The sequence below is a fragment of the Lemur catta genome, chromosome 5 (assembly GCF_020740605.2).
Source record: "Lemur catta isolate mLemCat1 chromosome 5, mLemCat1.pri, whole genome shotgun sequence".
Taxonomy (NCBI): domain Eukaryota; kingdom Metazoa; phylum Chordata; class Mammalia; order Primates; family Lemuridae; genus Lemur; species Lemur catta.
In genome coordinates this window covers 12511790-12523556 of record NC_059132.1, presented here as the reverse complement: position 1 = coordinate 12523556, position 11767 = coordinate 12511790, and the positions used below count along the sequence as shown (strand labels likewise).

The window sequence follows — 11767 nt, the reverse complement described above, 5'->3', positions numbered from 1 at the left end:
TATTCAAACTCGGAAAGTCTCCCATCTGATGGGCAGCAGAGGCCCTTCGGCAATTTACTCGCCAGTCCTTATGGGGATGTTATTTGGGGCATGATGGCAGGATGGGTGGGGATTTATGCCAGAGAAACTTGACCATTTTTAGAAACAAAAATCTCCAGCACCTGACATTTAAGAAGAAAACAATGACCACAACAACAATAGTAACTTTCAGTTACTAAGCAGTTCTGCTATTCCCTGCACTGAAATAAGGGCTTTGGGGCGAGCTGCCGGTCCAGTCCTACCCCCATTGGAAAGATGAGAAAGCTGAGGCCCCCCGGCGGGAAGTGGTGGTGCCAGGACTTCTCCCACGTCTGTCTGACCCAAACCCTGCTGTCATCAGACCCAGCTGGAATGTGTTTTTGAGAATATCAACAACCCCAGACAGCTACCACTTAATGCAGTGCTTGGCAATCTTGAGCAAGTGTCGGGAACCCCAGGAGGTCTCATTAAAACAAATTGCTGGGGCCCACCTCCAGAGTTACTGATTCAGTAGGTCGGGCAGAACTGGAGAACGTGCGTTTCTAACAAGTTGCCAGGTGCTGCCGGCACTGCTGGTCCCAGGACCACCCTGTGAGAACCGCTGGCCTGGCAAGTCCACACTGTACGCCCGGCATTGCCCAAGTATGACAGGTAGGTCTTTCACCCCCATTTTTCTGATGAAGAAACTGAGGCTTGGGTAGGTGAACTTGCTTTCCTAAAATCACCTAGGTAGGATGTAGGATGTGAAAGGAGGTGACTGCGTCCACAGCAGGGAGGTCACAGAGCCAGGATTCAGCCCAGGCCTCCTGATCTGTCATCCAAAGCTGTGGCCCCTGGGAGGTGGAGGTTGCATTTTTATTTTGCCTCCACCAGAAAACGGGAGGGTGTGTCTGTGCCCACTCCTAAAGGGTTTCCTCACCACCCTAGAAGGTTGCTCACGTTCTGCAGGCCTCGGTGTGGCTGGCACGGCTGGGGCCTGTTGAGTGGCAGGTCAGCCTGTCCTTCCTGGGGCTGGCTGGCACCTCGCCTTGAAGTCGCCCCATGCTTGCATGCAGGGACACTAAACTGGGATAGACAGTGTGAAGGGCCTGAACCCTGGGCAGGTGAGGAGCTGGGAGGCTGGGGCAGTGTGCACGGGCTGCTCCAGGTGGCTTGTGCTCTGCGGGGAAGCGGGGGACTGATCATTAGAGGTCCCCCTTCCTTACCTACTGGCCCAGGTCTGCCCAGGCTGGCCAGACACACAGCCATTGTTCGACCTCCCGCCTTTCCCTCCCTCCCTGCCCTCCTCCATATTCCCACCAGGTGAAAGGAAGGGAAAGTCAGCAATTCACTGAGCATCACCCCAGGCGGCCGCAGACCCACGCTGCGACATGCGTAAGTCGTGGTATTTCCTGTCGTTCCCGTTTCAGACGCACAAACTTAGACTCAGATATATCTATATATATATTGGTTTGTTGGTGGCAGATGTTTATATCTCATAGTTCAGCCAGCCAGCCTTGCTCTCTGACCTGGAGAAATAAATGTCTTTTCTGCCAGGCAGCTTGGAGCCCGAGGGTATAGGTGGAAACAAGGGTCTTAGATCTGAGTCCCATGTGGCCCTGAGAGTGGTGGGACCTTGGGAAGGGGGGTTCTCCTCCTGAGCGTCCCTCCATCCCTTCTGGGCTTTTGTGCCAATTCAGGGGGCATTCAAGCCTTGGGACAGTGGGCCATTCTATGGAGGTGAGCTGTTACGGCTGCATTGGAGTAAAAATTTGGACTAAATGTGGAGAGAAGTCGCCCCATCTTAGGGAAACACATAAGTCTGCACTGTCCAAGGCAGTAGCCACTTGCCACATGTGGCTATTTACTTTCAAGCGATGACATGACATGATATGAAATGAAACACAGTCCCTTCAGCATAGTAGCTACCTCTCAGGTGCCCGGCAGCTGTGTGTGGTGAGTGGCTGCCATGTTGGACAGCATAGACGGGGGCGGGTCCGCCATGGCAGAGAGTCCAACTGGATGGCGCTGAGTAGGTTGTGCCATGTTTATTGTTTTCCTGTCCTAACACTGCTAATGACACATAGCTGATTGGGAGTCCTCTTGGACCTGCTTTTAGGAGAAAGAGATAAGCATGCATTTGAAATCACCTGCTACATGATTTAATTAGCTCTTGTTTTAAAAAAAAGATACCTGAAATACTGGAAGAGGCAGCTGAAACAGGTTAGGCATTCTCCGTCCCTCCCTACTCTGTTACTTCCTCTGTAAATCTTCTTTAATGCCCAGAGCAGCCTGGACCTCCGCTCAGCCCAGGTCGGGGAACCATGTCCCACAGCATCAGTGACATCTGGCTGACTGGGGCTTTTACTGTATTTCCTGGGCTGGCCTTTCTCTTTCCAGGTTGTATCAAGATCACAGGTTCCTCACTCTCCTGGAGCACAGCCCCACTACAGAGGTCTCACTGCCATTGTCCCACACATGCCGAGAAGGCAGAGGGTGGCCCACTGACCAGCTGGCTGTGTCCGTGAGTTCCAGTCTCCCAGGGAACGCCCCGCTGTCCGCCAGAGCCCTCTGCGCAACCTATTAGCAATGATGGCTGCTGCATGTGTACGTCTATTGGGGGTTCAAATTCTGCCCCTGCAACTTACTGGCTGTATGACATAAGATGTGACATAAGTGTACTGAGCTTCAGTCGACTCCTCTGGAAAGTGGGAGTCTGTTGTCTTGTTTCCCGTGTGGCAGTGAGTTCACATGGGACAGTACAGTGTTTCTCAAACTTTTCTAACACGTGTCCCTTTTGCTAAACACAAGTCTCCTGCCTTCCTCCTCAAAGTCTTCACTCCCCATGCCCCGAGGATGAGTATTTTATGCACATCTACCAGCCAGGAGCGCTTTGTCCAGCTTTCCCACAATTTATATTATGAAATGAAAGGCTTTTTTGTGTTTTCCAAAAATATAAAATTATATTATTATGCTGGCTCTATTATTCCGAACTATACCCATTCCTCTCTCCTTGCCTTCCGCGTCTAGGTTCTCGAAGATGAATCCCCCATCACAAATGTACCAGGTGGGCAGGGCCTGGTGACGAGCTGCCTGTGACAGGCACTCACTGAATGGCGGTCCCCTCCGCTCTGCCGAGGAGACTCGCCCTGCAGTGAGACCGCGCAACCGAGGCAAGTGGCGGCCAGCGTGCAAGTTCACGCCCCGAGGACCCCCAAGCACAAATCAGGCTCCCTGTGGCAGTTCCTCCTGGTTTTCTTCACTTATTTTTTTAAATTGCCTTAATTTTTGAGAGCAGTTTGAGGTTTGCCGAAAAATTGCACAGAAAATACAGAGTGCCAGTATCGCCCTCCCCTGTTACTCTCTCCCGGCTGCCCTGCTATTAATGGAAACACCTGGCATTGGTGCGGCACGTGTGTTACAACGGGTGGGCACAGACTGATACACTGTTATTAGCTGGAGTCCACAGTTTACACTGGGGCTAATTCTTTGTGTTACAGCTCAATGGGTTTGACACGTGCGCTCTGTCCATATTCCCCATTATGGTGTCATGGGGAGTAGTTTTACTGCCCCCAAATGCCCTCTGCTCACACATTCATCACCCTCTTCCCACCCCCAGGCCAAGTGTTCTTCACTCCTTCCTCAAAGTGCTTGTTGCAGTTGTAATAATAGAGTTGTGGGATTACTTGATTAACGTCCGCCTTCCCTGCTGGACTATAAGAAACTTTTTCAACGTCACATTTCCCGGGGTGCATCAGAGTGCGTGCCATATGCTGGCCGCCTGTAAACGTTACTGAATGAATGAATGGATGCAGGGATGAGAAGTGAAGTGGAGGGAATGGGGGAGGCGCAGGGAGGCAGTGTCAAGGCGAAGAGGAAGTCCCACCCAAATCAGCTTTGCCCGTCCCAGGAACCTCCCTTATAGGACAATACTGTTCCTGAGCAAAGTGGCTGATACACATGTTGGGAGTTATCCTGGCCGTGGGGGTGGCCCTCCCGGCCCCATCAGGATGACAAGGACAGGAGCAGGGAATTGATGTCAGCAGAGCCAGGCCCTGAAATGACTCGACAGGGCTCAATCTGTCACTGTCTTAATCATTGTGACTTTTGGAGTCACCTCCAGATTTTTTGGCCCAGTAAATGATTAAGCAGTTAAATAAAGACAGACTCATTAAGGAAACATGCTTCCCTGCGTATCTGCCCCAGTTACTCCTAAATTTAATCTGTCCATGAGCCAATTTCCAGGACAAACAGGCACTGGCTTTTTTATCTCCAGAGCCTTAACCTTAAAGGCATTCATTGGCTGTGGCTTATCCCCATGTCCCTCTCCCACACCCTGTCTCCTGTGACAGCCGTTGGAGGGGTTCTGCCCCCACGCCCACCCCCAGTCCTGGCGGGGCGGCAGGTCCTGTGGGGCCACTGGAGAGGGGGCAGGGTGCTGCGGGGCCCGTTTTGCCAGCAGGCAGGGCAGGGCCCATGAAAGCGCCCTTTCTTCTCGGTCACACGGCTGCTCCCGGCCATGGAGGGCTCCAGGGCGTAATCGGATTGAGTTTCCTTGGCCAACAGGTTGGCTTTGTTCTCTTGTCTAGATTTCCATCCGCTTGGCTCCCCACGGCACTGCTCGACCGTTCTCTGACCTGGATTCACCGAGGCCGCAGCAGGCCCTTGCCTGTGCCCACGGGGCAGCCAGAGCCCAGCGCCCGCTGACGGTTGGCTGGGTCTGAGGAGACGATGTGCAGTAGGGGCCAGGCCAGCCCATGCAGGACTTTCAGATGTCACATCACCTGTCCCATGTCCGGCTTCTGGTTCCCTCCCCTGTGCCCTCAGCCCCATCGCCCCGGGAGAGTGAGGACATCCACCTCCCTGGGTGTCCCCAGCACGGCCTGAGTGAATGGCTCCCCTGGCACAAGGTTTCTAATCAGTGGGCCAAGAGGAGACCCTCCTGCCCTTCTCCCAAGACTCTACTGCCCCTCTGAGCAGTCCCAGCGAAGCATCCACGCTCTTTATGCCGGTCCCAGGGAAGGAGGTTGTGTTGGTTAAAAATACCGGGTGGAAATCTCTTTTCCCTGAATGTGCAGAATGCTATTAAAGGGATGCCTTTCAGTCTAGCTGGATCCTGGGTGAAGACCCAGGCCTTGCTGAAGAAAAAAGAGAGGCCCATGCATGCCATTGTGAATTTCCAGACAGGGAGCTCGCACCTTCGGTTTCTTCCATTCCTGGGCACAGATGGGGCCTGATCGTGCTTGGAACTTGGGTCAGTTGTCCTGCTCACAACCTCTCATGGTCTCCTGCTGCCCCTGGGGTTGTGTCTGTGATGTCCCTTCCCAGGGACAGATGTAGCTTCCAGGTATGCTGGGGGCGGGGCTCATGGTCCTCCCTGCACCAATACCAGTGCCCAACTTCCCCAGGCCACTGGGGTCGCTCCAGGAATGGTGTTGCAGTCAGCCTGGTCTGCTGACAAAATCCCATAGACTGAGTGGCCTAGGCAGGAGGAATTTATTCCTCACAGCTCTGGATGCTGGAAGTCCAAGATCAAGGATCTGGCCGGTTTGGTTCCCGGTGAGTTCCTCTTCCTGGCTTGCAGACAGCTGCCTTCGCTTGGTGTCCTCAAAAGGTGGAGAGAAAGTACTGGTGTCGCTTCCTTTTCTTACAAGGGCATTAATTCCATCAGGGAACCCTCCCCCTGTGACCTCATCTAAACCTAATCACCTTTCAAAGGCCCCACCTCTCAGTGCCATTGTGTTGGGTGTTAGGCCTTCGACATACACATTTTGGGGGAAGACAAGCATTCCGTCCATGGCAAATGGGCAGGCGGCCCGGGGTAAGCCAAGTCGGCACCCTCCCTAGCATCTGTCAGGATTCTTCTCTGGCTTTTGGTCTGGTTGGTTGGTTGGTTTGTGTTTAACAGGGATTGGCAGACCTGTTAGAAGGTAAGGTGAGAGCTGCAGACGGCCACCTTCTTGCGCAGTGGCAGAAGCCCTTTTGCGACAGGAACAAAGGCCGCACATACAGGGACACCGAGGTGGCAGATGGGGAGGTTTCTGATAGCTTTGGCCTCCCTGGACCCAGTAGGCCCTGAGGTCTGCCTCCTACCTGTCTTTTCTGTTTTATTTTTGTCAGCCAATAAGTCCCCTTTTATGCTCATTCAAGTTCTGTTTCTTTTCCTTGCAAGTAGGAGAATGTTGACTACTTCAGGATCGGGTGACGCGTTGGTTCTTGTCCTCTCGGGAGTTGGGGTAGCAGAGTGGTAGGGGGCGGAGCAGCCAGGCAGCCTGGACCGGAAGCCTGGTCCCCTCACACAGAAGCACGTGCTACTCTGGGCAAGATCCTCAACTTTCTTGCCTCAGTTTCTCATCTGTAAATTGGGGATAATAATAGCACCTACCTAGTGTAGTCGGGTGCGAGGGTTAAGCGAGTGTAGACGTAAGGTGCTTTGAACAGTGCCTGGTGTGCAGCCAGCTGAGTCTGTGTTAGCTGTTGTGATCGCAGTCTCCCCTGGTGAAGACTTGCACGTGAACAGAGCCTGCCTTGCCCCCAGTGCTGCAGGAAATGGAACAAACCCCGAGAGAGAGGGCAACAGTCTCGTGACCTGGTTAGTGGCCAGCAGGCAGATTTCTGGTCTTGCTTGCTGACGAGGGGCCTCTGGGTGCCTGCTGAGTCCTGGGAAATGCCAGGGGTGCTGGCCTAGGTTTGTCTGCTCTGGGGTGCTCTGCCCTGAGCTCCCGGCATGGCAGCACCAAGGCCGATTTGGGGCCAGTTGGGCCCTGCTCGGGACAGAGGAGTGGAAAGAACCCTGGGCCTGCAACCCAGCAGTTCCACCCTAAGGTTTCCTAGAGGAACTCACACACATGTGCCCAGGAGGCGTGCTTGGGAATGCCGAGAACAGCCCCGCTGAGATGCCCACCGGCGATACCACCCAAAGGCCCCCAGTGGGAGAACAGATACACCAATGGGGCATGTGCCTACGGTGGAGCCCAGTATGCACTGGTGAGAGGGAGAAATTACAGGCGCTTGCAACAACAGATGCATCTGAGATGTGTCCTGTTGAATCTAGAATCACAAGTGGCAGAAGGATCAAAGATGCATTTTTAATAAAGCTTGAAAACAAGCAAATCAAGCACTATATTGTTTAGAAACGCGCTCACATTTGGTAAAGACATAAAGCAAAGCAAGGGAACGAGACGAAAATGAAATTCGGATGTGATCAGGTGGTCAGGTCTTGGCGGCGTCAGATTGGTCCCACCTTGGCTTCCACTGCTTTGGCACGTTCTTGTTCTGCGATGGTGGGTCCACAGCTGTTTGATTTATTACTATGCTTTATAACTTAACATAAGCCACATATGTTCCTTAGTATGAAATGTTTCACAATACACACTTTAAAATAAGGACATTAGGCTTATCTTTGTCACCAGAAGTATTTTTGTTTCCATTTCCTATTTCCTTTTCTTTATTTTTTTAATCATTTTGCCTCTGAAAATATAAATTAAATAAAATTTAAGAGCACTGGACTTGGAGTGCAAAGCGCTAGATTTGGAGTAGCCCCTTCCCACAACCGCTGCCATCCCCAGGCGCCTGCAGCAGCCCCTCCTAGCCTCCAGCCTCGCCCTCCTCTTCAGCCTCCACTTGGCCCTGAGGGATCTTTGTAACCATATATGGCATTAGGCCACTTTCCTGCCTAAAACCTCCTGCTTCCTGAGGCCGGAAGCCCTCTGAGCTGTGTCTGTCCCTGTCCTCTGTAGCCAATGGGGAGTTCCGGGAACCGAAAACCTGCCTTCTGCATCTGTGCCTTTGCTCAAGCTGTACCTGGGAGAACAAGCCAGATCTCACCAGCTGTGTCTGCGACTAAGCCCAGCACCCAAAAGAGAACAGGTTTGGGCTCCATCCCCTGCTGTGATTTCTACCTGGAATGACGTTTCTGTCCCTGATTGATCCTTCAGGACTCATTTCAGGTATCACCTCCTCCAGGAAGTCCTCCCTGATGCCCACCCTTTGTTCTCATAGCCCCTCTGCTAACCCCTATCAGAGTACCCAGAACTTTCCATGGTGCTTGGAAATTTTCTGTACATGTGTCTCCTCCACTAGACTACAAACTCCCCGAAGAGAAGAACTGAGTCTTATTTTTTTGTTTGTTTCCATAGCAACTGCACAGGCCCTGGCACACTGGCATTCAAATGGCAGCACCATGAAGGCAGGATTTTGTCTACTTTGCTTATCTATGTATTCTGAGCGCCTAGAATCCTGCCTGGCACAGGGTAGACATGCCGTCAAGGGTTACTGAATGAATGAATAAATGAACGAATGGATGTTAACCTGTACCGAGTGACATTCTACTACTTAGAAGCTTTGTGAGCTTGGGTGAAACACTTAACCTCTCTGAGCTTCCCTTTCTTCCTCGCTAAATGGGGATATTAATAGTGCCATTCTTGAAGGGTCACTATGAGGCTTGGTGAAAAGCTGCATGTGACAGGGCCTAGCAAATGTCACACACGCAGCCCAAGCTGGCTGCATATGAGTCTACGTCTGACCCCAAAGGCCTCAGACAAATTCCCAGGGGGCTTTGAGGTTGTCCATCTGAGCTCAGAGTCCTATTGCTGCCGCCCTGTGTGGTCCATGGGAAACGAGGCTCACAGGTCTGTGCTCCTTCCCCTCGGCCGAGGGATGGTGACCTCTGGGGGTCAGCTCTGACTCTGGGGTCAGCAGATCTATTGTGTAGGGGCTGCTGAAGGCCGGGCAGCTTCATCGAGTCCCTAGAGCCCAGCTGGCCGGTGCAGCCAAGGTCATGGTCCTCATTCCCTGAATGGCTCTTTCTTTAAATAGAGGCAAACTCTTCTTTGGCAGCCACAGGCGGCTCCTAACTCAGCCAGCTGTCTGATGACTCTGTCAGGTCCCTTTGGGTCCTAAAGGCTACAGAGGGGGCAGCACAGAGGTGGGATGACATAGAGCTTGGCCCCGGTGCAGCGTCTTCCCACTTCTGGCTGTGTGACACTGGGAGAGTGACTTCACATCTCTGAGCCTCAATCTCCACATGCGTGAAATGGGGAAACAAAACCTACCTGGGGAGGAAGTTATAAGGAGCCGAGATAATGCATGTAATTCTCCCAGTTAAGTGGCACTCGCTGAAGTATCACTTCATCATTATAATTTTTAAATACATGATAAAATGTAAAAATGTAAGATGGGATAGTTGTATAATTATGGAGTCTGATGGTGGTGACACTGCACTTCAGTGGACTTGCCTTATGTGGGACCAACCGTCAAGGAGGTCTGTGCACGTGTGCTTGTGCGTGTGTGTGCATCTGTGCATCATAAATAGACGTATACACTGTAGAAATAGACACTCTGTATTATATAAGAAAATGATATCACAGGAAAAATGCACAGATATTGAGTATGTTACTATAAATGAGTGAACAAAGAGACACTTGGGATGCCAGATCAGGGGTATAAGTGACCCAAACACAGGCCCCCGCCTTACTGTTGCTAACACATGAAGACAGGGCTCAGGGACTCGGCCCCATGCCCTTCAGTGTCTGCTCGCGTCTACCGCACGCCCCCGCATTCTTGCTGCTGCTGCCATGCTGGGCTTATCTTGTCCCTCACCTCAGGATTAATCTCCCTGTAACAGGCTTCCATAGCACTGCTGATTTCTCCTTCACAGCACTTGTCACAGTTGATACTTTATGTTTATTTGTAATTGTCAGTTTACGTGTGTCTTCCACCAGACGGATGGTTAGCTGCACTGAGGCCAGAGGTCCCATCTGATTTCACTCTCTGTTTTCCCTGCAGCCACCATTAGGGTGTGTGGTGCAGTGTAGGTGCTTGATAAAATAATCAAATAAACGGATGGTTGAATGGTCAGATGGATGGACCATCCATCCATAATAATCAAATACGTGGATAGATGGATGGGTGTTTGACTGGACGAATGGTTGAATGAATGGTTGGATGGATGGATGGTTGGATGGATGGACAGATGGATGGATGGTTGGATAAATATCACAGACGTGCCCTTAAGGAGCTTACTATTCATCTGGAGTCACAAGATCTAGATACAGAAAATGGTCAATGAAGACATTTTGTGGTCAAGGGTCCTGTGCCCTGTGGTGGGAAGACCTGTTCCTGTAGGAGGAATAAAGAGGAGGACGGATCCTGGCAAGGGTGGAGGGAGGCCCATGATCACCTCCTTAAAAAATGGCCCTTGTTTCTATGAAGCAAGAGATACATTTTCAAAAGACCCAAGACCAGCCTTTTCTAATTGTGAACGACCTCTCACGTCTTTGTTGAAATTCAGTACTGTTTCATTTCAATTCCTCAAGCTTTCACTAGGCTGTCCTCACGCTAGGCCCTGTGCTTGGTTCTGAGGACACGGAGATGAGCCAGAGGGTCTCTGTCTGAGAGCCAGAGACTCTAGGGGAGATACATCCATAAACAGGACAATCAGGCAGGCCGCAGAAGAGGCATGAGCAGTGGAGAAACAAAATGACCTAATCACTCAAGTGGGTGCAGTGGTCAGACAAAGAGGGTGGAGGTGGTGTTTAAATGGATTCCTTAAGGCTTACTGGGAGTGTTCCCCCAACCCCATCCTGGTGAGGGACGTGTTCCTGGTAGAGAAAAAAGTACAGGCACAGCAGAGGATCAGGTGAGAGCTTCCTGGCTTCCTGGCCTGAGTGCTGATGGCAGGAAGCTGGGTGGGCCCCACCTGGTCCGCCAAGGGCGTAGGCTTCATTCTGAAGGTGACAGGGGTTCTTGATGGCCTTTAAGCAGGGGGGAGACATGGTCAATCTTGTGGCAGGTGGAAAAGGAACAGAAGGGGTGTGTTGGACCCTTGGCAAGATCCAGAAGAAGGGGGATAGTTGGAACGCAGAGAAAGGACGTGGCTACAACTGCGGGCAGGATTGCTCTTTGCAAGTGAATGTGGGGAGGCAGTTTCATAGGGGATGGATCTGCCAGCAGAATGTTGAGAGAAGTGACTCAGGGTTCCACGGCAACAGCTAATATGGTACAGATGCACTGGAACATGTACATATCTTTATCTCCTAAGACATTTTTTTGAAAAGGTGACACTGGAGGGACAGAATCACAAACTCATGCCTACAGGACAGAGAAGGTTGCAGAAATGAGGGAAGCCGGATCACATGTTCAGAACACAGTAGCTCAAGCATGGTGGTCGACTGCAGGTGACACCAGGTTGTAGCGTCCAGGAGACAATAGAGAAGAGTGGGGTCTGTGGCAAACTGGAGAGCACAGACCCACAAGGGCACAGAAGCAGGTCAGCTCCCACTGCTGCTGCCTTGTGGGACTACAGGGCTGGTACCCATGTTTTCTGCTTTCTTAAAAAAAAATCAGAAATTTGGATTTTTGTAGGAAACCTCCTAATTTATAAATTGTGGCAGCTAGTTCAGGTTTTTTTCAAACCATTGTGCTATCCACCCTGTGCAAACGAACAAAACCCATCCAACCTGTGGCACACCAGTGGGTCCCTCTGCTCCCCGCAGTCCTTGCAATCAGCTGAAAACACAGGTGGAGTAGGGCCCCCCGTCTTCACTAGTGTCCGCAGCGCCTACAGGAGGGCTGGAGAGAGAAGTGGGCTGGGAGTCAGGTGTGGGGTTCATTCCTGGTGGGCTTGCACCTCTAATGTGGGTCCTTGAGCAAACCCGGCCATGTCTGCAGGCCACACTTTACTCCACCTACTAATGGCAGGAAGACTTCTAAGCCAAAATTCTCTTCTTCATCTTCAACTTCCCCAAATCACCACCACCTTCCACTGATA

General features: G+C 51.6%; 1 long non-coding RNA gene across 4 annotated transcripts; it reads left to right on the top strand.

Moving 5' to 3' along the window:
- The first annotated feature begins 351 nt into the window (after window positions 1–351).
- LOC123637938 lies at window positions 352–9167 on the top strand. 4 transcript variants are annotated; one of them, XR_006735100.1, is made up of 3 exons: window positions 352–669; window positions 7737–7946; window positions 8136–9167. It is a non-coding gene; the product is annotated as an uncharacterized LOC123637938 (long non-coding RNA). The 4 variants fall into 4 exon arrangements; XR_006735101.1 differs by lacking the exon at window positions 352–669 and adding an exon at window positions 4591–4706; XR_006735099.1 differs by lacking the exon at window positions 352–669 and adding an exon at window positions 4591–4884.
- The last annotated feature ends 2600 nt before the right edge of the window (window positions 9168–11767 follow it).